This window comes from Palaemon carinicauda, chromosome 36 (genome assembly GCF_036898095.1).
Source record: "Palaemon carinicauda isolate YSFRI2023 chromosome 36, ASM3689809v2, whole genome shotgun sequence".
NCBI lineage: Eukaryota > Metazoa > Arthropoda > Malacostraca > Decapoda > Palaemonidae > Palaemon > Palaemon carinicauda.
Window position 1 is genome coordinate 23,634,659 of NC_090760.1, and position 26,974 is coordinate 23,661,632.

At 41.4% G+C, this 26,974-nt stretch overlaps 1 protein-coding gene across 1 annotated transcript in view; it reads left to right on the top strand.

Moving 5' to 3' along the window:
* LOC137628399 (zinc finger protein on ecdysone puffs-like) overlaps positions 1 to 26,974 on the top strand; it is a 282,863-nt gene that overhangs the window by 155,930 nt on the left and 99,959 nt on the right. The gene's annotated exons all lie outside the window — the stretch shown is intronic.

The window sequence follows — 26,974 nt, forward strand, 5'->3', positions numbered from 1 at the left end:
CTTCATTTTCTGCTGGTCTTTTTGAAAGGAACCTATCTAGGGATGTTTGCTTTTGTCTCCCCTTCAAAATGTTACGAAAAGACGTACGCAAATTTAGTCACAAAAGGCTGATGCACGACCACACGCCAACTTGTCCGGGTGCCTCTTTTCCATAAAATCAGAAAACTCCTGCCACTTCGCCAACGTGTCTTTGATTTCCGTCGTAGAAAGGCGGCCCACAATAGGTTCTGGGTCATCAGGGTCTGGTGTATCAAACTCTTCAAAGTCCATCTCAGCGACGGAAGCTGTCCACAGTTTCTTCCATGCTAAATTAAGAGTTCTCCGTGTGACGCCCTGCCATGCATCGTCAATAATTTTTAAGCAATGGACGATATTAAAATGTTCCTTCCAAAATTCACGAAGGGTGAGATTGGTGTTGTCTGTGATATCGAAGTATTTCTTGAACAAATGCTTCGTGTACATTTTTTTAAAGTTGGAAATCACTTGTTGGTCCATGGGCTGGAGGAGTGGTGTGGTGTTGGGCGGGAGATAAAGAACCTTGATGAACTTGCACTCGTCAAGAATTTCCTCTTCGAGACCAGGAGGGTGGCCAGGGGCATTGTCGAGGATCAGTAGACATTTCATTGGCAGGTTTTTCTCGGCCAAATACTTTTTGACTTCCGGACTAAAGCACAGATTAACCCATTCTGTGAAGTAATGCCGCGTAACCCAAGCTTTAGCATTAGGACGCCACATCACTTGCAGTTTTTTTTTTCAAGATCCTTTGGCTCTTGAAAGCACGTGGGTTTTCTGAGTGGTACACCAGCAGGGGCTTGACCTTATAGTCAGCGCTGGCATTGGCACATAAAGCTAGAGTTAACCGGTCCTTCATGGGTTTATGGCCCTATAGTCTCTTCTCCTCTGCCGTGATGAAAGTTCTCTTGGGCATCTTCTTCCAGAGAAGGCCAGTTTCATCGCAGTTGAACACTTGTTGGGGGATGTATCCTTGTTTTGCGATAAGTGAGGCAAAGGTTTTGACGAAGTCCGGCTTTCGAGTCGGAACTTGCTGCTTACCCATGCCTCCCAACCGAGTGTATCCCAGTCCGTTTTTTTAAATTATCTAACCAACCACGACTGGCTTTGAAGATTTCCGCTGGCGTCAATGTCTCCCCCCTCTCAGCTGCTTGCTTTCCTTTCAAGTCATCGTAGATTTTGCTGGCCTTTTCACAGATGATAGTCTCAGTCACGCTATCTCCCACCCACTGTTTCTCCTTTATCCATATTAAAAGAAGCCTCTCCATCTCGTCAAGGATATCACTGCACAGCTTGGAAAGGATGGTTAGTCCTGTGGAAGGCTTGGTGCTCTTTATAACATCCTTCTGCCTGAGGATGGTACATATTGTTGATGTACTCCTCTCATATTGGCGAGCCAGCACAGTCACTCATGCACTACTCTCATGTTTTTCGATTATTTCATGCCTCATCTCGATTGTCTTCATACGCTTTTTCTATTCATTACCCTTATTTGCACTCGCTTGCTTTGGACCCATTGCTTATTCACTTAATTCTGTACTGGTTAACGCAAAAAACATGTAAAAAATGCAAACAATACGGCTAATGCTCGGAGATAACTTTACGAGATGGAGAGCAGCCTCTCGTACACTCAGCCACATAGCGGTCACAGAGAGAACCGTCTCGTATCCTTGTATCTCAAATTTTTCTCGTATCTCAGGGCAAAAATTTGCTAAAAATTTTCCTTTTATCAAATTTTTCGTATGTTGGGACACTCGTATCTCAAGGTATTACTGTTTATATATATTTATATAAATATACTGTACATATATCTATCTATCTATCTATCTATCTACCTATATATATATATATATATATATATATATATATATATATATATATATATATATATATATATATATATATATATATATATATATATATATATATATATATATATATATATTCTTTTGTGAAGAGAGGTATGACTGTGTGTATATATTTCATCGTCGGCGCTCACTCGTGTCCGAGTATTGGGTTCTGTCGTTAGCCATCAGCCTCCTATCTTTGGGGTGGGTGCTTATGTCTGATGTGGCTGTTAAGTCCTAGTCTGTGGTGGAAGAGTCGCGGACAGTGTTCACTAGGGAGGGTAGGTGGTGGGCGGGGCTGTTCTAATCGCTCTCTCCTTCTTCTCCTCCTAGCCTCCTCATTTTGTCTCCTCCTCTCCTCGAAGTCCACGGTGCCATGGTGTACTGTACTTCTCCAGGTTTTCCTGTCCCTGGCTGTTTCTTCCCATGAGGAAGGATCGATGTCAGTTAGAGCCAGGGTGCGCTTTAGTTGATCTTTATAGCGCATTTTCGGGGCTCCTCGTGATCTGGTGCCCTGGGTCAGTTCTCCGTAGAATATCTTCTTTGGGAGCCTAGATGGATCCATCCTATGCACGTGTCTTATCCAGCGAAGGTGGTGGTGGATGATGGTGGCCTACACGCGGGTCAGCGAGGCATGTTCTAAGACTTCAATGTTGGTGGTGTGGCTCTCCCAGGGGATTTTCAAGATCTGCCTCAGTTTCATTTGTTGGAAGCGTTCTAGGTTTTTAATATCGCTTCTATATAGCGTCCATGTTTCACATGCATACATGAGAGTGGAGAGGACTACTGCCCTGAACACCATTATTTTGGTGGTCATTGTCAGTGCGTGGTTGTTAAATACGCGGCAGTTGAGTCGGCCAAAGGCGGAGTGGGCTGCCCTGATCCTGTTCTCCACGTCCTTTTTGCTTGTGGGAGCTGATGTTAGGATGCTCCCTAAGTAGGAGAACTGGTCCACCTATTCTAACGGTTGGTCATTCACTGTGGTATTGAAGTTCGGGAGCATCAGTCCTAGTGGATGTTGGACGAGGGTCTTGGTTTTGTCTGTGTTGACTTGCATCACAAAACGTCCGTAGGCAGAGTTGTATGCATCAGCTAACGACTGCAGGTCCTCTGCCGTCTGACCTGGGGTGGCATTGTCGTCAGCATACTGCAGTTCTCGCACTGCACACAAGGTGGTCTTGGTTCTGGCGTGGAGTCTAGCGAGGTTGAAAACGCCTCCATCCATGCGGAAACGTAGGTCGACTGAGGGTGTGTCTGGGGGAATCTCGTTGAGCATTGCTGCGGTGTATAGCGAGAAACACGTTGGGGCCAGAACACAGCCCTGCTTCAGGCCGCCGTTGATGGGGAATGGGCCTGAAAGAGAGTTCTGGTGGCAGACTCTCCCAACCATTCCGTCATGGAGGGCACGCACCAGCTTGACAAAATCGGGTGGGCAGCCATATCTTTTGAGGACAGCCCACATGGCAGGTCGAGGTACTTTGTCGAAGGCCTTTTTCAAATCCCAGAAGATGAACATTATGGGCTGTTGTTGTTCGAGGCTCTTCTCTTATAGTTGTCGCGTGCAGAAGATCATGTCTATGGTCCCGCGGGAAGGTCGAAAGCCGCTTTGGGACTCTGGCAGGATGTCTTCTGCGAGAATAAGGAGGAGTTCAAGGAGAATCTGAGCGAAAATCTTACTTGCGATGCTTAGTAGTGATATTCCCCTGTAGTTGTTACAGTTCTCCCTGTCTCCCTTCTTGAAGATGGTAATGATGTTTGCATCGCGGAAGTCACTGGGGAGGGTCTTGGTCTCCCATATTTTCAGTATAAGGAGCATCAAACGGTTCCTCAACCCGGGGCCACCGTGAGTGAGGAGCTCCAACGGGATGTTGTTTGGCCCTGGGGCTTTGCCGGGCTTCATGCGCTGCAGGGCCTTGTTGAAGTCCTGGATAGAGGGTGGTAGTGCCATCCAGTAACGGACGGGATGCTGCGGGGTCATTCGCAAGAGATCGTCTGGCGTGTTTGCTTGGTCATTGAGGAGGTTCTCAAAGTGAGACCTCCACCTGGCCAGGATGCCCTCGCTGTCGGTGATGGTCGTGGCCCCATCCGCGTCCTTCAGGCCGCCCACTGATGACCGTGTGGGACCGAATATTTCCTTTGTTGCTGCATAGAAGCTGCGCAGGTCACGTTGGTCAGCGAAACTCTGTATTTCCACCGTTTCTTGGTGGTGTAGCCTAGGGGTCCTCCGCGGCACGGGCCATGGCGTTTCTGAGGGTGGTCCAGTGGTGCTCAACAGTGGCCTGACCCACGGGGTCTGCGGGGTCTGCGAGGTGACGTTCGCAGGCCTCCTTGTAGTTCTGTGCCACCTGTGGGTTTCAGAGCTTGCTACAATCAAAGCGTTGGGTGGTACGCTGTCAGGTGCCCTTCTGGGTGGTCGTAGGGTTGTCACGGAGAGTCGGGAGATGAGGAGTCTGTGGTCCGTCCAGCAGTCGTCCGCTCAGGGCATGGATCGGGTGATGCGGACGTCTCCTCGGTCTCTGGCTCTTGTCAGGACGTAGTCCAGGGTGTGCCAGTGTTCAGACCATGGGTGTCTCCATGTGGTCTTTTGTCGCTTTGGTGACTGGAAGATGGTGTTGGTTACCAAAAGTTGGTGTTCTGCACACAGACCCAGTAGGAGTTGGCCATTGGCGTTGCAATTTCCAATGCCATGGCGGCCGATGATTCCCTCCCACAGGTGATGGTCTTTGCCTACTCGGGCATTAAAGTCGCCAAGCACAACGAGCTTGTCGTTGGCGGGCACTGCCTGGATGGTGCGGTCGAGCTGGGTGTAGAAGGCAGCTTTGTCATCATCGGTTGAGGTCATAGTCGGGGCGTAGACAGAGATCAGGGTGAGGTGTCTGTCCTGCGTGATGGGGATGCGGACAGTCATCAGGCGCTCACTGATGGCCTTGGGAGCGAGGTTGTGCTGCTGCACCAGCTGGGAACGGTTGGCGAAGCCGACACCGTGGATGTGAGGCTTTTCTAGGGCCTTGCCTTTCCAGAAGATGGTGTAGCCTGTTCCAGCTTCCCTGATGTTGCCCTCTTCGGGTAGTCTGGTCTCGCTAAGAGCCGCCACATCAACATTGAAGCGGGCTACCTCCTTGCAGACGAGGGCTGTACGTCGTTCCGGGCGGTTGGTGTTCGTCACGTCTTGGAGGCTGCGGATGTTCCACGCACCTAAGGTTAATATTTTTTCCTTGTTGGTTCGACCGCATTAGTGGGATGTCCGCCAGCCGCGGTGAGCTGACCAGACGGGTTTGTCGTGTCCGATGTTTACCCCACCTTTTCTAGGGGCCTCCCCATGTGGGGTGGGCTGCGGTGTCCTCAATAGGCCAGCCCAGTCACGGGTCCAGCTGCTGAACTCTGGTGTCAAGGCACCGTCACCAGAGAGCGACTGAATCTTAGACTTGCCGCCTGAGTGCAGTCGTGAGCTAAGGGCTTCCAGCTATCCAGGCCTGCCCCCTTCACCCACGGTGCCGTCGCCTCAGGACTTGGTGGTGGTGATGATGATGATGTTGGTGAGAAAGAGATGAAGAAGGGTGGAGGAAACGACAGAATGCCAGTAGCTGGGTATATTGTTTTGGGTGGTCGTGGCTTTGCAACGGCCACGCACACACACTTGGCCCACATCGCTTTCACCGCGGCTCAGGACATATGAGACAGGCGGCTTCTCCGATGTTGGTTGCATCGGGCTGCTGGGTTCTTGTTAGGTCAAGGCCCGCCTTGTGGCCTGTCCGACAGGTATTTCCCTCTTCCGCCGGCGCTGGGTAGCTCCGCCGTTGGGGTCTTGTTTGGTTTGATTTTGGAGTTTTCCTTCTCCTAGCCTTTGCCTGTCTGAAATAAAGGAAAATGCCCAAAGGGGTCCAGTCTTGGTCTGGTCTCTCAGAACTGGCCTTAGCGGTATGGTTGAGCCTGCCAGGGTGGATAAACTACCCCACCGCCATTGCCCAGCCCATCATTGAGACACTCAAGCCCCTCTACTGCAGCAAAGTGCTGGACTATCAGAGGGGATATATATTTATACTGTATATATATATATATATATATATATATATATATATATATATATATATATATATATATATATATATATATATATATATATATATATATATGTATACTGTATATATATGTATATATATGTATATATATATGTGTGTATATATATATATATATATATATATATATATATATATATATATATATATATATATATATATATATATATATATATATATATATATATATATATATGCCCATATATAAGTATGTATATATATATATATATATATATATATATATATATATATATATATATATATATATATATATATATATATTACATACATATATATGGGCCTATATATATATATTACACATATATAGGCCTATATATATATAGGCCTATATATGTGTAATATATATATATATATATATATATATATATATATATATATATATATATATATATATATATATATATATATATATATATATAGGCCCATATATATGTACGTAATATAAATATATATATATATATATATATATATATATATATATATATATATATGTATATATATATATATATATATATATATATATATGTAATGGAATTTGATATTGGAAAAATTTATTTTTGAGTGAGATGGCCATGTCATCCTGAGGGAAGTTCCTCAAAGGCAGTTTTATACTTGGTAATTTTTTAGCGAGTGATATACCAGAGAATTTTACCTATAGAGGTATCACAGGGTTCTAACCCTTGGAGCGAATATCCCGAGAGATATCGTGTATGAAACAGGGATGTGTTTAAAACAAGCCACGGCTATCCTTACCCGAATAGATTTAACCTTGTCTTGAAGGATATGGCATAGGTTTGGATACGTGGGTGAGAGATCTGTTGCAACTCCAATTACAGTGTGCTACTGTAAACATGTTCGCTGGTTTCCTATTCCAGTAGCAGCCATTTATGACGCAAGGCCTCACACTGAAAATTGGGAGGGGATGAAAAGTAACGGGTGGGTCCATCAGGACGACATGGCTATCTCACCTTAACCCTGGATAGGTACGATGGGTCGTTCGCGACCCCGAGCGTCAAAAAAAAACAGGTTTTTCTCACGTGACTCACCCCCGTGACTGAATTTGTGGGTGATCGACCTGCAGGAGGTGTCTCCCCTACACGCTCTAGTAGTGTCCAGATGTGCATAGCTGTAGCTGTACTCCTTCCCCGATTTCTGAGACGCGTCGGGGTCGAGCGCGACTGAGTTTACCCTTCTAAGGTAGTTTGCCTAATTATCAAAGTTATTACGTATTATGAAATTGTCGTAGAATGGTGCAACTTGTATAGGTTATCAGTTGTGGAAAGTCTTGGTGGATTGTTTGGCTACCATGTGCATGATTTTTTTTTTAGTTAAAATATCGTTCATCACCACGAGGACCATTTTACCGCGAGTGCCCCGTTTTCATTTTTTTTCATTTTTTTGCCAAGTCATTTTTCCGTAAGATATTGCCAAATAGTGTCGTAAAACTTTTGCTTGTTTAGTGTTGGAAAGTGTGTCTAGATGATCTGGCTACCCATGCGTGACTTTGTTTTTGTCAGATACGACGTAGTTATTGGTATATTGGGTATTTAACTGCGGTTACCAATTTCTGTTTTTTTTCAATATTTGTAAAAATTACTACGTAGTAAGGAATTGCCGTATATTATTCATTTTTTTTTTTATGTTTATGTGTTAGAAAGTGTGCCTTGATGGTTGGGCTAACACGTGCATGTCTTTTTTTTTTATCTGAGATGCCGTATATTAGAATGTCGGGCATTTTACCGCGAGTGCCCCTTTTTAATTTTTTTTCATTTTTTTGCCAAGTCATTTTTCCGTATGATATTGCCAAATAGTGTCGTAAAACTTTTGCTTTTTTAGTGTTGGAAAGTGTGTCTAGATGATCTGGCTACCCATGCGTGATTTTGTTTTTGTCAGATACGACGTAGTTATTGGTATATTGGGTATTTAACTGCGGTTGCCAATTTCTGTTTTTTTTTCAATATTTGTAAAAATTTACTACGTAGTAAGGAATTGCCGTATATTATTGATTTTTTTTTCATGTTTATGTGTTAGAAAGTGTGCCTTGATGGTTGGGCTAACACGTGCATGTCTTTTTTTTTATCTGAGATGCAGTATATTAGAATGTTGGGCATTTTTCCGCGAGTGCCCCTTTTTATTTGTTTTGCATTTTTTTGCTTAGTCATGTTACCGTAAGGAATTGGCAAGTAGTGTCGCAAAACTTATATTTTTATAGTGTTGGAAAGTGTTTCTAGATGATCTGGCTACCCATGCCTATTTTTTTTTAGCCAGATATGGCGTATATATAAGTATGTGTTCGATTTTCCTGTGATTGCCATTTTTTCGTTTTTTCCCATTTCTTTCAAAATTACTACGTACTAAGGAACTATCACAGAGTAATGATTCATTTATATGTTTGTCGGAAAATGTGCCTTGATGGTTTGCCTAGCACGTGGCTGAAATTTTTTTTTTCTGAAATGCCGTATATTAGAATGGCCATTTTTCCACGAGTGCCCCTTTTTATTTGTTTTGCATTTTTTTGCTTAGTCATGTTACCGTAAGGAATTGGCAAGTAGTGTCGCAAAACTTATAATTTTATAGTGTTGGAAAGTGTTTCTAGATGATCTGGCTACCCATGCCTATTTTTTTTTTTAGTCAGATATGGCGTATATATAGGTATGTGTTCGATTTTCCTGTGATTGCCATTTTTTCGTTTTTTCCCATTTCTTTCATAATTACTACGTACTAAGGAACTATCACAGAGTAATGATTCATTTAGATGTTTATTTGTCGGAAAATGTGCCTTGATGGTTTGCCTAGCACGTGGCTGAATTTTTTTTTTTTTCTGAAATGCCGTATATTAGAATGTTAGCCATTTTTCCGCGAGTGCCCCTTTTTATTTGTTTTGCATTTTTTTGCTTAGTCATGTTACCGTAAGGAATTGGCAAGTAGTGTCGCAAAACTTATATTTTTATAGTGTTGGAAAGTGTTTCTAGATGATCAGGCTACCCATGCCTATCTTTTTTTTAGCCAGATATGGCGTATATATAGGTATGTGTTCGATTTTCCGGTGATTGCCATTTTTTTGTTTTTTCCCAGTTCTTTCAAAATTACTACGTACTAAGGAACTATCACAGAGTAATGATTCCTCTAGATGTTTATTTGTCGGAAAATTTTGTTTACTTCTTTTTTGATTGAATATCATCAAATTTTTTTAGCTAAAATATTATATTGTTTTACATTTTTTTATTTCGATTTTATTTCCCTTCAAAAAATTTTTTTTGGGTCAGAATTTTAATTTTATAGTCGTAAAATAATCGACAATTATCCAGCAACCCACCATACAATTTTTATGCATATCCAATAATAATTAGATTAGTAAATAACACCTTGAAATTGACATACCCTTCCTACATTTCAAGTGGCAGATTAGGGAGTCTGAGTCAGTGTGGTTGGCGGCCATTTTGTGGACATATCCGAAGCGTAAGCTGCCCTATCTATATATATTCTTGTTCCCTATAGAATTTGTGATATTTTGGTATATTTTTACCTGCATAAATATCATATTATATATTAGATATATATATTTTTTTACGAAATTTCTAAGTACTCAAAAAATTACCTTTAGATATGGCCCCTGATATAAATGTAATTTACAAAATAATGAAGATTTTTTTACATATTTATATTTTAGGATAACATATGTTTATTCCCTAAAAAAATTAGCCACTTCCTATTTCATTTGGGTACCCAAAAAAATTCATGAAATTTGGACAAATTTTTTTGGCCAAAAAAAGTTACCCTTTTTTTCTCATTTCAGATCTTCACCTCCATGGGTCTGACTTCATCCAAAATACATCAAGATGTGTCCTAAACATTCAAGAATCAATTCCTAAAAGGATTTGTGTATATATGTATAAACTTTTTTTTTATGAATTTTTATGTCAGGTCTTTTTTTTTTCTACTTAATTTTTTAAAATATTTATAATAAATAGTTTTTCTGCAGATGAGTAGTATTTATCTTTACAGTTGTTTTAAGCATTCATTGAAGTTTTTTTTGGCAAAAGAAAAAAGGAGGTTACTGCAAAAACTGATTTTTCAAGAATTTTTTTTGGCGTCGGGGTCGTTCGCGTCCGAGTATACCCTTAAAGGGGTGTCCGAGGAGCGTACCTATCCAGGGTTAAAATAGATTTCTCCTATGTCAAAATCCTTTTTTTATGGGCTCAATCTATGTCGTCCTGATGGAAGTAAACCAGAGAATTAATATTCTCAGTTGTAGCCAGAGGAAGTTTTTAACCATTTGAGTTCCTAGAATTCTAACATGAATATTTAATCTCCGGATTAATTGAAAGGAGTAAGTCTAAATAACTTGAAGGTAATATTGTGTTAGCGAGTGACTTACTATTCATTCTGTGCTTCTAAGGTAAAGATCCTTATCTTTAACTTTTACTTTACTATGATACATTACTACTCCCTCCATTGCCATTGATAAATAGTTTGTCAGGAATATGTGTGTCTACACTTCCTCATAGTAGTTTGTACAATAGTCCCTAGCTATGAACACAAGTAAGTTTTTTGTAAATCATATAGGAGCAAAGAAATTTACTGCACAGTCCCACTCACTGTAAATAAAATGTTTGTCTCACCAGTCTATCAGACCAAAATCTGTAAATAGAAGGGTTAAAAAATGTAGGTACATTGCTTTTATTGTGAAGAGTAGATCCATATAAAGGAAATGCTTAAAGAATTATAATCTTTTATTATTTCAAAAATTCATAAATATAACAACAATTGGTGTAATAATATGTCATTTAATATGTGTAGAAAACAGAAGTTTCCAACCCCAGAATTATGTAACAGAGTAACATAACAATAACTTTCATAAGATAAGAGGAGAATATTATGAAGAATTTTTCTTCACTCTCCTTCTTTCTGTTTGTATTTCAGCCTCTCTCCAAATATATCCTTAAAACTTTCGCTCCCATATTTTTCGTATTCTTTACCAAAATATGGGTCGACTGCACTGATTTAAATCATTGACAATACTGTACGTGAATGTTCTGTCGTCACTGCATAGGAACGCAAAACAAAAGCCTTACACTGGCGTGCAATGGCTCTTTCCTTAAACTTTGTGTGTTGAGATAAATTATTACACAGTTTTTTAATATGATTTTGATACTGCGGGCTTATAAGCAGCTTTTATCTCTCAGTACCTATTCAGGTCTGATTAATTTTAAGATGTATGCCCATAGCTACTTACTCATTTAAACTATTAATTTTTACTAAGCCAGAATAGGTAGTATTATTGTGTATGTATATTCCCTTAGAGCTGCAAGATTTCTCTTTGTATTTTGTACAAAATCCTGCCTCCTACTCACTCCTTACAACAATACATTGTTCTGGCCTAAAGTCCCGATATGCCACCTCAACTGCGTTATTCTACACACTAAGGCCTTCACCTGTTTGGAATCTGAACCCAGGTGACGGCCTTTGACCCGAGAGTCGGTCCATTCGTTCACTCAATGTTGTCCTGACCTGATGGGCAATCCACATCGCTCTGAGTCGCCCCCACTTGACTCCCACCAAATAGAGCACATAGGAGTACTGGTATCCTGTCAGATGGAGAGAGGGAGGAAGACGATCCTGGGAACTCTACCAGTGATACCTGATCTGGCAAGAAACGAGGATTCCAGGGGTGGGCCAGAGGGTGAAAGGTGCAAGCAACAAGCTATAACAGCCATTTTCTGGACGGAGGCCTACTTTGCAAGTACTGTAAGGAGTGCAGGTAAATCATGTGGCCTTCTAGTTTTCCCCCATTTTAAATGAGCTTAGATTCACTTTTACTTGATTTAGGTTTAACTGGCTTTTACATATTTTGGGCTAAGTGCGTGGGATTATGTGTACAAATTCTGTGTATAACTTTTTCCTTTAGAGACTAGTCCAGTCTCGGGGTCACAAGACCACGTGTTCGACCCTACTTAAATAATTTGCCATTGCAGAAGATCACGAATCTAAGCAACCATATTTTATGTTTATTTTGCCTTTTTTTATTGTTTCAATTATTTGCCTTTCTTTTTCTATTATTAAGATGTCAGTTTTAACCATGTGAATTTTGTGTAATATAGTAACAAGATTAGGTTTATTACACCCTTTTGTATTACTTCTCCCTTGTTTGATTGATCATGTGTAGCATGAATATTTAATCTCGGGATTAATTGAAAGGAATAAGTGTAAATAACTTGAAGGTAATAGTGTGTTAGCGAGTTACTTAGTATTCATTCTGTGCTTCTAAGGTAAAGATCCTTATCTTTAACTTTTACTTTACTACAATACATTACTGCTCCCTCCATTGCCATTGTCTCAATAATTTTATAACATGAAATTCCTGTCCAGCTTCTCACTGGGGTTCCTGGGACAGAGACAAAACAGAGCCTAAGAGTGGGATAGGTTTAGCCCTCACAAAGCCAAAGTAGGCCATCAAAATACTTTTATTTCATGTGTGGAGTTTTCAGACTCAGGGTAGCACAGTTTTTTTGCATGTAGAGTGAAGGTTTGTGAACTGCATCATCAAAGTTTTTACCTGGGGTTTGTGCCTTGAGTGATAGTGCTCCTTTTCCTTCCCTGGTGATCTTTGCTTATATGGTATAGGGAGACTTTCCCGGAACAACACGTTCCCACTCAACAATTGAATGAAAATATTTCTCCACAAATATCACCTTTGACTCTTTACTATATATATAGTTTAGCACACACATTGCAAATAAGAATATTATTCCACTTGCACTATGCAGACTGAAAAGTCGCAATTATACAGTCCGTGAGAGTCCATACGCAGCACCTAAGAAGTTGGTTTAATCACACTACCTATGGCCACCAAAAAGTGATTAATCTCTTCCAATTGACATAAGTTGTGTTTGAAAAATACTCTTGAAGATTTCCTTCCTGTGTAAGCTTGTAAGCCTTCAAAGGATATGTATTGGAAAAAGTTTATGGAAGAGACAACATTCCTAGGGTCATGACCCGTTGGCGTACTATCAGGGTCAGCCCCTCTGATGAAATATGTCAGTTTGGACCTAAGCTGGTTCAAAGAGAGACTAGATCCTGTTGTTTCCCCTTTAATAAGTTGTCCACCTTTAAAGGTCCGACTCTGTAACAGGTAGGGGTTAAGGCATTCCATGGGGCACAGAGAAGGATCCTCCTATAGTGGAACAATCTTTCAGGGCCCCCAATGTTTTGTGGGAAGTTAATTTTTTCGCCAAGAATGCAGGATCTGGTTAAAGATTTATCTCTCCTCATTCTGAGAATTCGATGTGGCCATCATCCTGTGAAAGTGCCACAATCTCGCTGACTATAGCACGAGAAGCCATAGCTAGTAAGAAGATTGACTTTTAAGTAAGATTCCTCAAAGAGGTAGTGGCGTTATCTATTGAGGAGGCTAAGTGCAAGACTTTATCCAACGACCATGAGATGGTCGTGGGAGGAGCATTTGGTTTTAATTTAGCACAAGCCTTTGGGATCTTATCGAACAGTTCGCTGTTAAGTTCAATATCAAAAGCATAAGTGATATGTCTAGTTAGTGCTGACTTACATGAGGCAATAGTTGTAGAGGCCAAACCTTGTTCGTGTAATGACATAAAGAAAGAAATACATAAGTCCATAGTAATGGAAGAGGGCTGATGTACCTTAACAAATTCCACCCATTTTTTTCCAGGAAGACAGGTATTGTATTTTCGTAGTATCGGACTTGTACTCTTCTATAAAGTCAATCCTCTCCTTCGCAACTCCGAACTTTCTTTGAGACTGTAGAGGGATCTGGTGAGGTTTGAGTTCCAGAACAAGAGGGTACCAATTCCTATTGGGCCACTTTGGAGCTACTAGAGATGCTGCCCCTTTGAAAGTCTGCAGTTTGTTTAGGACTTTCATTAGGAGGTTGAATGGTGGAAAGAGGTAAATGTGAGATCAATAATTCCAATCCATTGACATTGCATCCGTTTCTGCCGCTTCCGGATCAAAGTCTGAGGAGACCTGGAGCCCGGTCTGTGGATGCAGTGGACTATCCTCCTGCTGTCAAGAACATTAGATGTGTTATTTTTCTTTAGGTTCAGGCTCTTCAAAGTTAGAAACACTGCCATAGCTCCCAGAATGTCGATATGGAATTTCTGAAATGTGGCTGACCACTGACCCTGTATCTTCTTGGAAGGGGAATGTCCCCCCCAACCCTGTTTCGAGGCGTCGGTGTGAATTGTCATGGAAGAAGGAGGATACTGTAGGGTTACGTTAGTCGACAAGCTCTTGGCAGTGGAACATGGAACACGGCTTGGCAGTGGAACATGGCTCGAACTGTTTGCGTAGCAAAGCCGGGGTTTTATGGCGAAAATCTCCAAGAATTTGATGCCTTTCTTCTCCAGAGACTTGGCATTTTTGAGTCTTGCTTTTAGAATTATGTCTGTCACAACAGCAAACTGCAGCGATCGTAAGACTCTTTCCTATTGAAATCTGGTGATTACTTTAGAGTGAAGTAGGCCCTTGACAGATTTTGCGATTTCCTTATTTTTGCCTTGTGGTAGAGAAAGGATGTGGGAATTTAGATTCTAGTGAACCCCTAGCCACTGGAATTCTTGAGCTGGATATAGCCTGGACTTTTCGAGGTTGATTTGAAAGCCCAGAAACTGTAGGAATTTCATGACTTCTTTTGATGCTAGAAGATATTGAGACTTTGTTGTAGCCCAGACTAGGCAGTCGTCTAGGTATGTTATCACCTGAAGGCCTTTGTTCCTTAGTTGTTGGAAAATGGCCTCGACTAGCTTTGTGAAAATCCTAGGAGCTATACTGAGGCCAAAGGGCATAGCTCTGAATATGTAGGCCTTTCTTGCCAGTCTGAAACCAAGGTAGGGGGAGAAGTACTGACCTATCGGAAGATGCCAATAGGCGTCAGTAAGATTTATGGAGATGGTGTAGGCCCCCTGGAGGAGTAGTGTCCGTATTTGCAAGATAGTCAGCACCTGGAACTTGTCGTTCAGAATGAATTTGTTTAGTGGAAACAAGTCCAGAATAGTTCGAAGAGTATTCGAATCTTTCTTTGGCACGCAGAAGAGTCACCCTTGAAAGTTCACGGATTTTGTGCAATGGATGACTCCTTTCCGGAGGAAATCCTGTTCATAATCCTCCAAGAATGGGGCTGCGGGCTGAAAGAACCTCTTAAACGGGGGTGGTTTCTGTCTCCATTTCCAGCCTAGTCCCTTTGAGACTATGGGAGCCCAAGGATCGAACTCCCAAAGATTTTTGAAGAAATAAAGTCGTCTTTCTACCGGTAGCTCCTCGTTGTTGTGGAGGACCTGCTTCTTTATACTCCTTGCCTCAATTTCCTCGGCCCCTAGATTGACCGCCCTTTCAAGACCTTTTTATTTGAGCTCTGACTGGATAAAAAGTAGTAGTGGCTCTTCATAGACTGGGTTGAAGGCTGGAGACTGTGACACATACTGCTGGGAACCGTGTACACAGTCTGTGGGATCGTGGCAGCTGTGGCTGTTGTGACAGGAAAGGTTTTCCTGCCTTTAAAGGGTCTCCTGGGCTTCTTGTCTTTCGGTTGAGGTCCTTCTCCGGGGGTGAATTTTCTCTTAGAAGACATACCCCACTTTTGCATAAGGCTCTTATTCTCCTGAGCTGCTCTCTCCATTACTTCCTTGACCACTCTCTGAGGAAAGAGATCTTTCCCCCAGATGTTTGAGTCAATAAACTTTTTATGCTTATGCCTAATAGTTGCTGCGGTTAGGACGTGTTCTCTGCATGCTTTTCTGGCTAAAAAGAAAGTATACCAAAAACTAAGTAAGAAAGCCTAGTAAACAGGTAGGGCGACACGAAAGGAAGGTCTACCTGACAATATTAGATCAAGGTTGATTTCAATTTAAGGGGTCAACATCCCACAACCCACGCCTGGCCAGACACCAAGGCTAAGTAGATAAATGAAATACTGTCGCCCAAGGACAACTGTGAAACACCATCCACTGCTCCCAGATGTACCTTCAGGGCTTCAGCTCCCCGCTATGACGTATCAATAGCAAGGGAGGGTGGGCAGCCTCAAGAGAACCATGAGGTTACATGATAGAAGGTGCATTGCATATGTACACAATTACCAGTTATGGCCGACAGCCAAGAACTGAGTTAGCCCAAGTCAAGACTGACAAAATACAAACATGATGAAAAAAGCAGAAGGTGTAACCCATAATCATAGCACAATTGTAAAAGAATATGTAAAGCACATTATTACAAGGCTATAAAAAATTTACTAAGTGTTTCTGAGCGATTTGGAAACATGAGCCTCCGACTTCGGCCATGCGACGGTCGGGGTCATGGTGCCAAAATATTAAGGTGGAGACGCGAAATTCTCCAATACAAAAGGAAATGGTACTCAACTTAGTCAATGAGGAAGGAGCAGAAGCGTTGAAGATTGCAAAATCACTCAAAAAGCTACAAAAACACTCGGAAAACTTTGAAGCAAAACCGTCAATATGGTGCCTGTAGTAGTAATGGAGAACCAGTGAACATGTTTACAGTAACACACTGGGATTGGAAGTTGTAACGGTTTGATTTTGGAGTGTCCTCCTAGAAGCGCTGCTTACCATAGCTAAAGAGTCTCTTCTACCATTAGCAAGAGGAAAGTGGCCACTGAACAATTACATTGCAGTACTTATAACCCCTTGGGTGAAGAATTGTTTGGTAATCTTAGTATTGTCAGATGTATGAGGACAGAGGAGAATCTGTAAAGAATAGGCTAGACTATTCGGCGTATGTTTGCAAAGAGAAAATGAACCGTAACCAGAGAGAAGCTGGGGAAGGCTAGGCCAGATGATTGTAGTGAAGATGATGATGGTATTGACACTCCTCCACCTCTACCTAACTCACGAGTTCAGCTATCTTTCGATAGTGATGAGCTTCACAAACTTTTACCATCACTTGTTTCTTTGTTATTCTAAAGAAGTCCAGTGAATCATTCCATAGTCTTGGTCTTTCTGGTCCTTTTCAACCTGTTTCCATACCTAACCCAACCTCCCATAAATATTCTAATATGAATATCACACAGACTTGCTAATTTATATAAGACTAATCAATTACCTGACCTTATCTGGAAATTAATTCAGTAACAGTCTTGATCCAATCATTGTGCCTCATAAAAGGAAATTCTAAATTCAGCTTATGCATAAAATTGTTATCACTTTCAATTATTATTATTATTATTATTATTATTATTATTATTATTATTATTATTATTATTATTATTATCAAAGCTACAAACCAAGTTGGAAAGAAGGGAAAATGCCCAGTGAGGAAGGGAAATAAGGTCTTTCATAAACTATATGAGAAGTAATGAATAATGAATATAAAATATCTTTAGATCAATAACAAGATTAAAATAGATCTGTCATATATAAGCAACAAAGAGAGACTAATGTCAGCCTGTTCTACCTAAAATCATTCACTGCAAGTTTAAACGTCTGAAGTTCCACTGATTTAAGTCTCTGATCAGGAAGATCATTTCACCATCGGGTCACAGGTGGAATAAAACTTATAGAATACCGTGTACTATGGAGCAGACAACACTGTTAGAATTATCTGCATACCTAGTACTAAACACAGGATGTGAATATGTGAATACAAAAGATGGTCATAATTATGATACATCTCATACAATATGCATAAAGAACTAAGTGAACAACAGTACCAGAGATTAATACTAAGATCAGAATAAGAAATTTAATAGACCAAGTTTTTTCCAACAAATTAATATAAGACTCAACAATTGGAGACTAGACGGGAGAGCAAAGCTTGAAACAAGGTAGAATGAAAAAAAAATTAAAACATTTCTTTAGGAAAGATTGATCACCAAAAATCTTAGATTTTCTCAATAAGTCTCTTTTTATGCAGTTGTAAAAGAAACAGATTGAAAGTGATTTTCAAAAGTAAATTTGCAATAATGAATCACACTTAGAATTCTAAAGGAGTTGTATAAAATTAAAGATACATTATTATTACAGAGATCTTGATGTTGAGGACCCAGCCCTTAACGTACTTACAGTCATACTTTGAGTTCTGTTTGGATTTAACTTCATGCCCCATAATTTGCACCCTGCACTAATTGTAGCTATATCTCTATTAAAGGCTTCGGCAACCTCAGATCTACATCCAGGAGATGGAATTTATTTTTTTAGGCCAAACCACATATCATATGTATATATTATGAAAGATAATTGGACAAGAACACTACCCTAAAATAAATACTAGATATTACATTCCTATACTCACTATGGTGGCCATTCTGTTATGTTCCATTTTATTGTTTTAGACTAAGCTCTTGCTTATGGAATAACCACATTTTATTTGTATTAGTTTATTACAAATATATTTAATTTTTGCGGGTTTTGACTAACCCGTTGCTTACGGATTAACCACATTTCAAGTGCATATTAGTTATTAGTCTTGTTAAATTTAATATTTACTGGGTTTGACCCCCCCAATGCTAACAGAATAATTGTGCTTAAATTACATTTAAACTGTGCTTGTCTATAATATAAACTTGTTACAGTTTTTTCATCATTTATCCTTGTATATTTTACTGAGTTAGCCTTACAAAGATTGTGTATATTTTGTGAATAAATATCATAGGATAGGTTAAAAATTTATAGTTGATTTTAACTAAACTGCTTTTCCTAATTTTTATCTATTTTGTAAATAGTATTGCGAGTCTAAATTGAATCATCAGGAAAAGTCCTTGAAATTAATTAAATGGACCTCCTCTAGTTATTTTAGTCTCATCTCGATCTATTCCTCAGGAAATCAAAATAGTCACATATACTTATATTTCAAACTATCTTATCCCGAGGATCATTTTAGTCAAAAGAACTCTCTCTCTCTCTCTCTCTCTCTCTCTCTCTCTCTCTCTCTCTCTCTCTCTCTCTCTCTCTCTCTCAAATTTGGCAAACCAAAACAAAAGGTAATTGTAGGAAATAAAATAATAAAAAGGATTTTCATAACATGAATTTTTGGTAAGTGCTGTATTAAGGGATTTTGACGAAGGAAAAATCTATTTCTGGGCGAGAGACCCGTGCCGCCCAGTGAAATGCTCCTTTAACATCATTTTTAAGGTAAAAACTGCTATGAATTTACCAGAGAAAAATTTGTATAGGAATGCTAGGTTGAACCCAGCTCGCTCACCTTAATAAGTTTTCGGTATAATACTGGGGCGCTGAATAAATCACAACCAGAGGCCTCGCACAATTTAGATATCTCCTGTCAACATCCCCGAACAGCGAGGTGCCGTTCAACATCCTACTACTACTAGCAATCCCACGCCAGTGACGTCACTCCTTATAGCACCCCATATTGGGGCTCAATCAGGGAGGGACGGATGGGTTCACTGGGCGGCACGGGTCTCTCGCCCAGAAATAGATTTTTCCTTCGTCAAAATCCCTTTTCTGGGCTTCGACCCATGCCGCCCAGTGAAATCATACCAGAGACTGGGGACCCAATATGGCTAACTACCTGAAGAGGGAATAACACAAAATAACAGAGCTGATAAGTTTAATATAAAAAAAAGAGGGATGTGGAAACCTGTAAAATTAGATCAACATGTATATGACAGTGATAAATAGACATGGTAAGCAATCAATAATGAAACCCGTAGGTAAATTTCAACAGATATGAATAGTGGGAATCCAGCTTGGTAATCAAAAATGCAAAATAAAATCAGCTCGGGGATTCACGAACAAGTGTAATGAAAAAAATTCGTGAAATTGAACAATTGAATAATAAAATAATACACCATAAGGGTGTATAGTAACAAAACATGTAGGAACAACAGGTAAGCCAGGCAGGAGGGAAAGAGGACAGAGCAAGACGTTGTGATTAGGACTCAGTACCTTCAGGAGGAACTATATTCCCTGCAGCTACTGTGGCAAATCTAAGAGCTTCTAATCTAAAGGTTTTAGGTAGTGGCACTTGAAAACTTTAGGGGACTTCCAACCCGTATATTTTGAGAGCTCATCAAATTTCATATGGTGGAAAAAATTAATTGAGGTAGCCACAGCTCTAATATCATGGACATGTGGGAATGATGCAGGATTAGCTTGTTTAATAAAATAAAGAATTTGTTGTCTGATTCCCTTAAGGGTAATAGTTCCTCCGTGTTCTCTAATAAATAAGGGCCCTGTGGTTGTAGTGGAAGTTCTACCTAAGTAGGCTTTCAGGGTGGTAACTGGACACAGGGATGGATCCCGAGGAAGTGGAACAATCTTCCAGGGAGACCACCTGTTTTGGGGGTCTTCATTTTTAGCCAGGAAAACTTTGTTAGGAGAGAGAACCTCACCCGAAGAGAGAAACTCTATATGACCAGGGTCTCTAGATAAGGCTGACAATTCTGAGATTCTGGAGCCCGAGGCGAGGCTCAAAAGAAAAAGTGACTTTCTTAAAAATGCCATATAGTTACAGGATTCATTTGGGGTGTCAGAGGCTAGCTTAAGAACATCGTTCAAAACCAGGAAACTGCGCTAGGGCGAGTTGAAGGTTTTAGTCTGGCACAAGCTCTCGGAATGGATGAGAAATATGAATCTGTTAGATCAATGTCAAAACCAATATGGAAGATCTTTTTCAAGGATGACTTGATTGTAGTAATGGTATTGGCTGCCAGGCCAGATTCGAAGAGAGTTCTGAAGAATGTCACAGTTAGGTTCATCGTCATTTTCTCAACTTGGGAATCTTCCAAGAACTTAGCTAATTTCTTGACAGCTAAGTCATATTGACGGAGAGTATATTCCCTTTTGTCAGATTCCAGTAAAATAGTATTCAAAGGATCGATGTTTGCACCCCGTTGGGCTGCGAACTTCATGAAGTCCATAAAGTTAGGGCATTCAGAATCCTTGAGGAAGCGAACACATTGCGAGTTTGCACTGTCTTTGTCAACACCGGATTGGGAATCCGCCGGGGGCTTAGACCTAGTTCTAGCAACAAGGGGAACAATTGCTCTTGGACCAGTTGGGGGCTACGAGAGCCACTTGACCTTTGAAGGATCTGAGTTTGTGCAGAACTTTCAGCAGGAGATTCACCGGAGGAAACATAAATCGTCTTCCAGGTATTCCAATCTAGAATCATAGAGTCCGTGGCATAAGCCTGAGGGTCCAGGTTGGGGGCTACGTAACAATCTGTTTTGCGATTGGATTTCGTCGCAAACAGATCCACCTGGAGACTCGGGACTGGAGATATCATCTACTGGAAAGATCGATTGTCTAGTGACCATTCCGACTCTAGCGGAGTCGTCTGGAAAAGTAAGTCCTCTACCGCATTCCGGACTGCTGACAGGTGCCACTTGTGCATTGCCGCCATGGAGAAAAACTTCAACATGATGTGGTTTATTTGGGCTGATCTGGAGCCTTCTCTGTTGAGGCAGTGTACTATGACTGCACTGTCGAGAACCAGTCTGATATGGAGATTCCTGGCTGGATTGAGACGTTTTAGAGTGAAGAAGACTGCCATGGCTTCTAGGACGTTGACGTGCATTTGTTGGAAGACCGGTGACCATAACCCTTGGACTTTCTTGTGTTGTAAAGGAACCGACTTGGAAAGATTCTTGATCTTCGTCCAAGTCTGCAGACTTTTTCTCAGGGTTGGGGAAAGGCGAGCACGTGTCTCGGCCTATTGCGGTTGCTCTGGAGCGCCACACTCTGTTTATGTCCTTGAGTTTGGACCTCAGGACGATGTCTGTCACGGAGGCGAACTGTAAGGAACCTAGGATCCACTCTCGGCTCCTTCGGAAGGTTAACTTTTCCTTGAGAAATTGTTTTGTATTCCTCGCTATCACCTTCCTTTTGGCTTTGGGGAGGCACAGCGTATGGGAGCACAGGTCCCCTTGTAGTCCCAGCCATTGAAACTTGGTCTGTGGGACCCGGCGGGATTTCTCGAGGTTGAATTGGAATCCCAGTTGCCGAAGGAAGGTGAGGACTTTGTTCGTTGCTACGCGTGAAATCTGGGCATTGTCTGACCAGATTAGCTAATCGTCTAGATAGGTTACTACCTGTATCCCCTGAGTCCGAAGCTCTTGAATTACTGTCTCTGCTAGTTTGGTGAAGACTCTGGGTGGTATGTTGAGCCCCAATAGCATCACTTTGAATGCATAGGCTTGTTTACCTAGCTTGAAGCCCAGAAAAGGACGAAAATGCCTTGCTATTGGAACGTGATAGTAGGCATCTGTAAGATCGATGGAGGTGGTGACGGCCCCACGGGGAAGTAAGGTCCACACCTGCGAGACGGTAAGCATATGGAATTTGTCACAACGAGTGAAGGAATTTAAACGAGACAGGTCCCGGATTACTCTCCGTTTGTCTGAGCCTTCTTTGGCATGCTGAACAAGCGTCCGTGAAATCTTAAGCGACGTATACTTTGGATTGCATTGTTTAGTAGCAGATCTTTTGTGAAGGAACGTAGTTCTTCCGTGGACAGAGACCGGTTGAACCACTTGTAGAGGTTGCCTGAATTAGGAAGATTGGAAGGGCCTCAATCTCTTCCTACCTCGAATTGGGGTACTAGTATGCTCATATCTCCTCTTTGAAACCAGGCCCCACCTAACCTTGAGGTTTTGGTTGGCTCTAGCTGCCTCGCTAAGGACCGAGTTAACTAAGTCCCCTGGGAAAAGATCCGGGCCCCAGACTGGAGCTTTGATGAGCCTATTAGGTTCGTCCCTAATCGTGGCTTCGGAGAGAACGTGTCGTCGACAATGGGTCCTGGCATTTGCAAAATCATAGGCGTCAGCCATAAAGTTTTGCAAAAGTGACTTAGTGAGGACCTTAAGGAGGTCCTCCTCGGTGTAAGTGGCGACAGTCAATTCAGAAAAGGCAACTGAATTAAGGGATCTGCTGAATCTACACCTCGACTCATATTCCAATTTAATGAGAGACTCCGGGAGTTTGGGAAGCCGTTCGCTGAACTGCGTCGAGGCACAGTCCGGGCTCAACTTACCTACCGAGAAGGTAGTTGGGGCGTTCACTGTCTCCCATAAAGAGAAGGGAGGGTAAGTCGGTCTCCCTGAGGTGAGGTAAAGGCTTCTCTTCCTTGATAGCCTGAAAGACTGTCTCCATGATCTTGGTCGCACATGGGGTAGGGGTCTGGTCGTCGGCCACAAACATAGTAGATGAACTTTTGTAGGCCGTAATCATTGTGTTCAAGCAGTCCCACTCATTGAACACGCGGACCAAGACAGACTGTGCCTGTTCTTTGGGAAAATTAACAGTTTCCTTTGGGACCTTATCTAATCGAATCAGAGCCTCTTCCGTGAGACGAGCGTAGCCCGGGAAGTGGAATTCAAGACCCGGCGGGTAGAATTCATAATCCGCAAGAGGCCGGGTACCGAAATCTCCGATTGACAACATACCCTCCGAGAAGGGGGCATGCAATGCCAACCTCCAAGGGTTATTCTTATTGAAAGGAGGAAGCTTGGAGGTGTCGTGGATGGGGTATTGCTGTTGTGGCGGTGGCAGCCCCGAGTGCATGAGTCCCTGAACTAGGCTCGCGTATGAGACGATAGTATCGACTCAAAACGAGCAAACATCTTCTCGGAAAAATCCACCGGGTTAGATGATTCCGCCGGGGGGGGGGGGGGGGGGGGGAACAGGTGCCGGAACGGAGACTACTCCGTGAGAGGTTGAAGGCACAGCAATTGGGTCTTGAGAGACTCTGGTGAAGGAAGATTTAGCCTTCGAAGCTGATGATTTAGAAGACCTGTGGTCTTTGGAAGACTTGTGGGTCGTATATAAAGTCTTACGATGAGCCTTCACCTTGGGGATAACAGGCCGGGGACTGAGACCAGTCCCGGTTGTCCCCGGAAAACCTCGAAAAGAAGAGTGTTCTGAAGTAGAAGAGAAAGCCGGGCTATGGATAGGAATCTTAGCCCGGGAACCACCTGACTCACCTACGTCCCTACCTGCGTTGGGATCGTCAAGAGCCATGGTTTCCACATCGAGGTTGAGGGTAGAGACGTCCTCAGTTAGGGTGCCGCCCGTCTCTTCTTGGTCCGGGGCCAGAAGAAGGGATTCGAACCTCTTGATGAGAGGATCCGCCAACTCTTTGGGGACCACAGCTGAAGTTTCAGCATGGGGGTAGAGATGGGAACACCATTCCTCAGAGAGGATATAAGGCTGTTTGGCCTTCACGTTGCGGGCGAACCCGTCAATCCAGATCTTGAGGGTAGCCCGAGCTGTATCTTTTTCAAGTTGGGAGCACTGAAAGAGAACAGACTATTAGCGAGGGATATTTGTGCCAAAGAAAAGTGAAGAAGTCCAAGGACTTTTGTAGACACGAAGTGAAAGGCATGCGGGAAGTCCAGAGGACTAGTGGCCTTGAAATTAATGTTTGAAATTAATCGTAACTCCCTACAAATCTGTATCAATGAAAATGCACTCACCGAGTCAGATGTTAGAGTGGAGGTCATTGTGTAGCAGACTACACAATTGTCTGGATGCCAAACAGCTAAGTCATCCACTCGGACAGAACAGTGGGCGTGTGAACGACACACGTCATGGCCGCAGGGTTGATAGATGACAGCGGCACATGCCGTCATTGCACAGCGTACAGTCTGTAAAATAAAAGATACATGAGTATCTCAAAGGAAAGCAAATTAGGGGCTTGGAGGCCCTGGTGCTATATATATATATATATATATATATATATATATATATATATATATATATATATATATATATATATATATATATATATATATATATATATATATATATATATATATATATATATCACTATCATGATAAAAATGTTTTATATATATTCATCAGGAATCCTGAATGAAAGCAAATAGGGGCTCGGGGGCCCCGGATGCTTAAATTATAGCAATATCATGATAAAAGATTTACATATCAATATCATGATAAAAATATATATATATATATATATATATATATATATATATATATATATATATATATATATATATATATATATATATATATATATATATATATATATATAAATCGGGAGTCCTGAATGAAAGCAAATTATATATATCACTATCATTATAAAAATGTTTTTTATATATTCATCAGGAATCCTGAATGAAAGCAAATAGGGGCTCGGGTCCCCGGATGCTTAAATTATAGCAATATCATGATAAAAGATTTACATATCAATATCATGATAAAAATGTTTTCTATATATACATTAGGAATCCTAAAGGAAAGCAAATACGGGCTCGGGGGCCCCGGGTGATAGAAGATTTTATATCAATATCATGATAAAAATGTTTTATATACGTACAGTCTAAGACAAAAGATACATGAGTATCTTAAATGAAAGCAAATTAGGCCGGGCCCGGAGCTTAAATATCTACGTATATATATGTCAATATCATGATAAAAATCTTTTATATATAGCCATAAAGTATATTGATTGTAAGAAATTCGCGGAGTGCTTAAATATCAATATCAAAATAACAGCTCTATTTTGATTGTAAAAGGAATTGAAATTAAGTCAGACCGTAACCGTGATCATATCAAAAGAGGGAAGGGAAGGTCGAGAACAAGGATCGTATATATAATATATATATGTGACTAATATATAAAGTTAATCCAAGTAAGAATGAGTAACGTTGGCTCCGGAGGCGCGACTAAACAACTCGACCGGATGGTAATGTTTGAAAGCTACTTCCGGGGATCCCGTAATGAAAGTCTTTATATATATATATATATATATCTATATGAGGTCTGCGAGGTGCGTAACACTAGAGGGGGGAAGGGATCTTTAATGGGTCCGTGATGTGCGTGACCGAGGGAGTAGCACGTACAAAACTTAATAAATAATATAACATGACAAGGTACCACGGACCGAGCAGAAAACTTCCCGCCGATCGTTGGCCAAACGAGCGACGGAAAGAAAACGACTACGACCGGGTAGATTAGTGAAAAGAGTAAGTAATGTACGTTAATGTATAATAATAGTAAGCCTCACAGATCAACGGGAACCGCCCGTGCAAAGAAAGCAGATGCCCCCGGGAGAGGAACATAGCGCCATAAAGTGACTCAAACTCGGTCGGGAGAGAGAGAGGGAGGGAACCCTGGGGTGGGGTATCGGGCGGGGAGGGAGGCTAATAGTGGGGCGATAGCAGGTATACCAACCAGCCAGACCCACGATGATATGATCACGCGGAAAGACTAATAACACAATAAAAAACATAACATATGGTAAAATAAGATAGGAAGGCATGCTGGATGATGATACTAATAAAATAGACTATACATCAATCGTAAAACAAACGAGGGAGCAAACATGAGACAGGAGAAACCCAAGCCTGACAGCGATGCGGCAGGGCTACCAACATAACACAGAGTCAGTGAAGTGTTAACAAAATGCAAACTAATATGTAATATCTGACTCATGAAAGCCTCTCGAGCTAATGCAAGCAAACGAATGACGTTAAAATGATAAGCAAGTCCGTGGCGTGCGAACGTAATAATCCAAGTAATAATATAGTGGAATAGGAACGCCCGAAGGCGACCAGGCATGCCAACCTACCGATAATACGCACACGTATATGTAATAACTGTTATCATAATAACAGGACAATATAAAAATTGATACGGTGTGTGAACCGTGGATACCCATAAAGTTCATAACGAGAAACAATCAGTATGGAGGACTCATTGAAAATCGTTAAGAACGAAACGAGAGAGAGATAGGAGGGAGCCGGGTGCCATGAAAGACCCACGCGGGGTCATGAAAAATAAAGCTGTTATAATATAAGCAAAAAAGGGCAAGGCCCCCTCCAAAATCTCAAAACTCATAGATTTGGTACTTAACTTAGATGGAGTGACAGTAGAGTCCGATATCTTGAGGTAAATCCAGGAAAAACCAGCGAAATTCACACACCAAGGCAAAATAAGTGTTTGAAAGAACGTGCTATTAAAAGGAGTGAAGTCACTGGCGTGGGATTGCTAGTAGTAGTAGGATGTTGAACAGCACCTCGCTGTTTGGGGATGTTGACAGGAGATATCT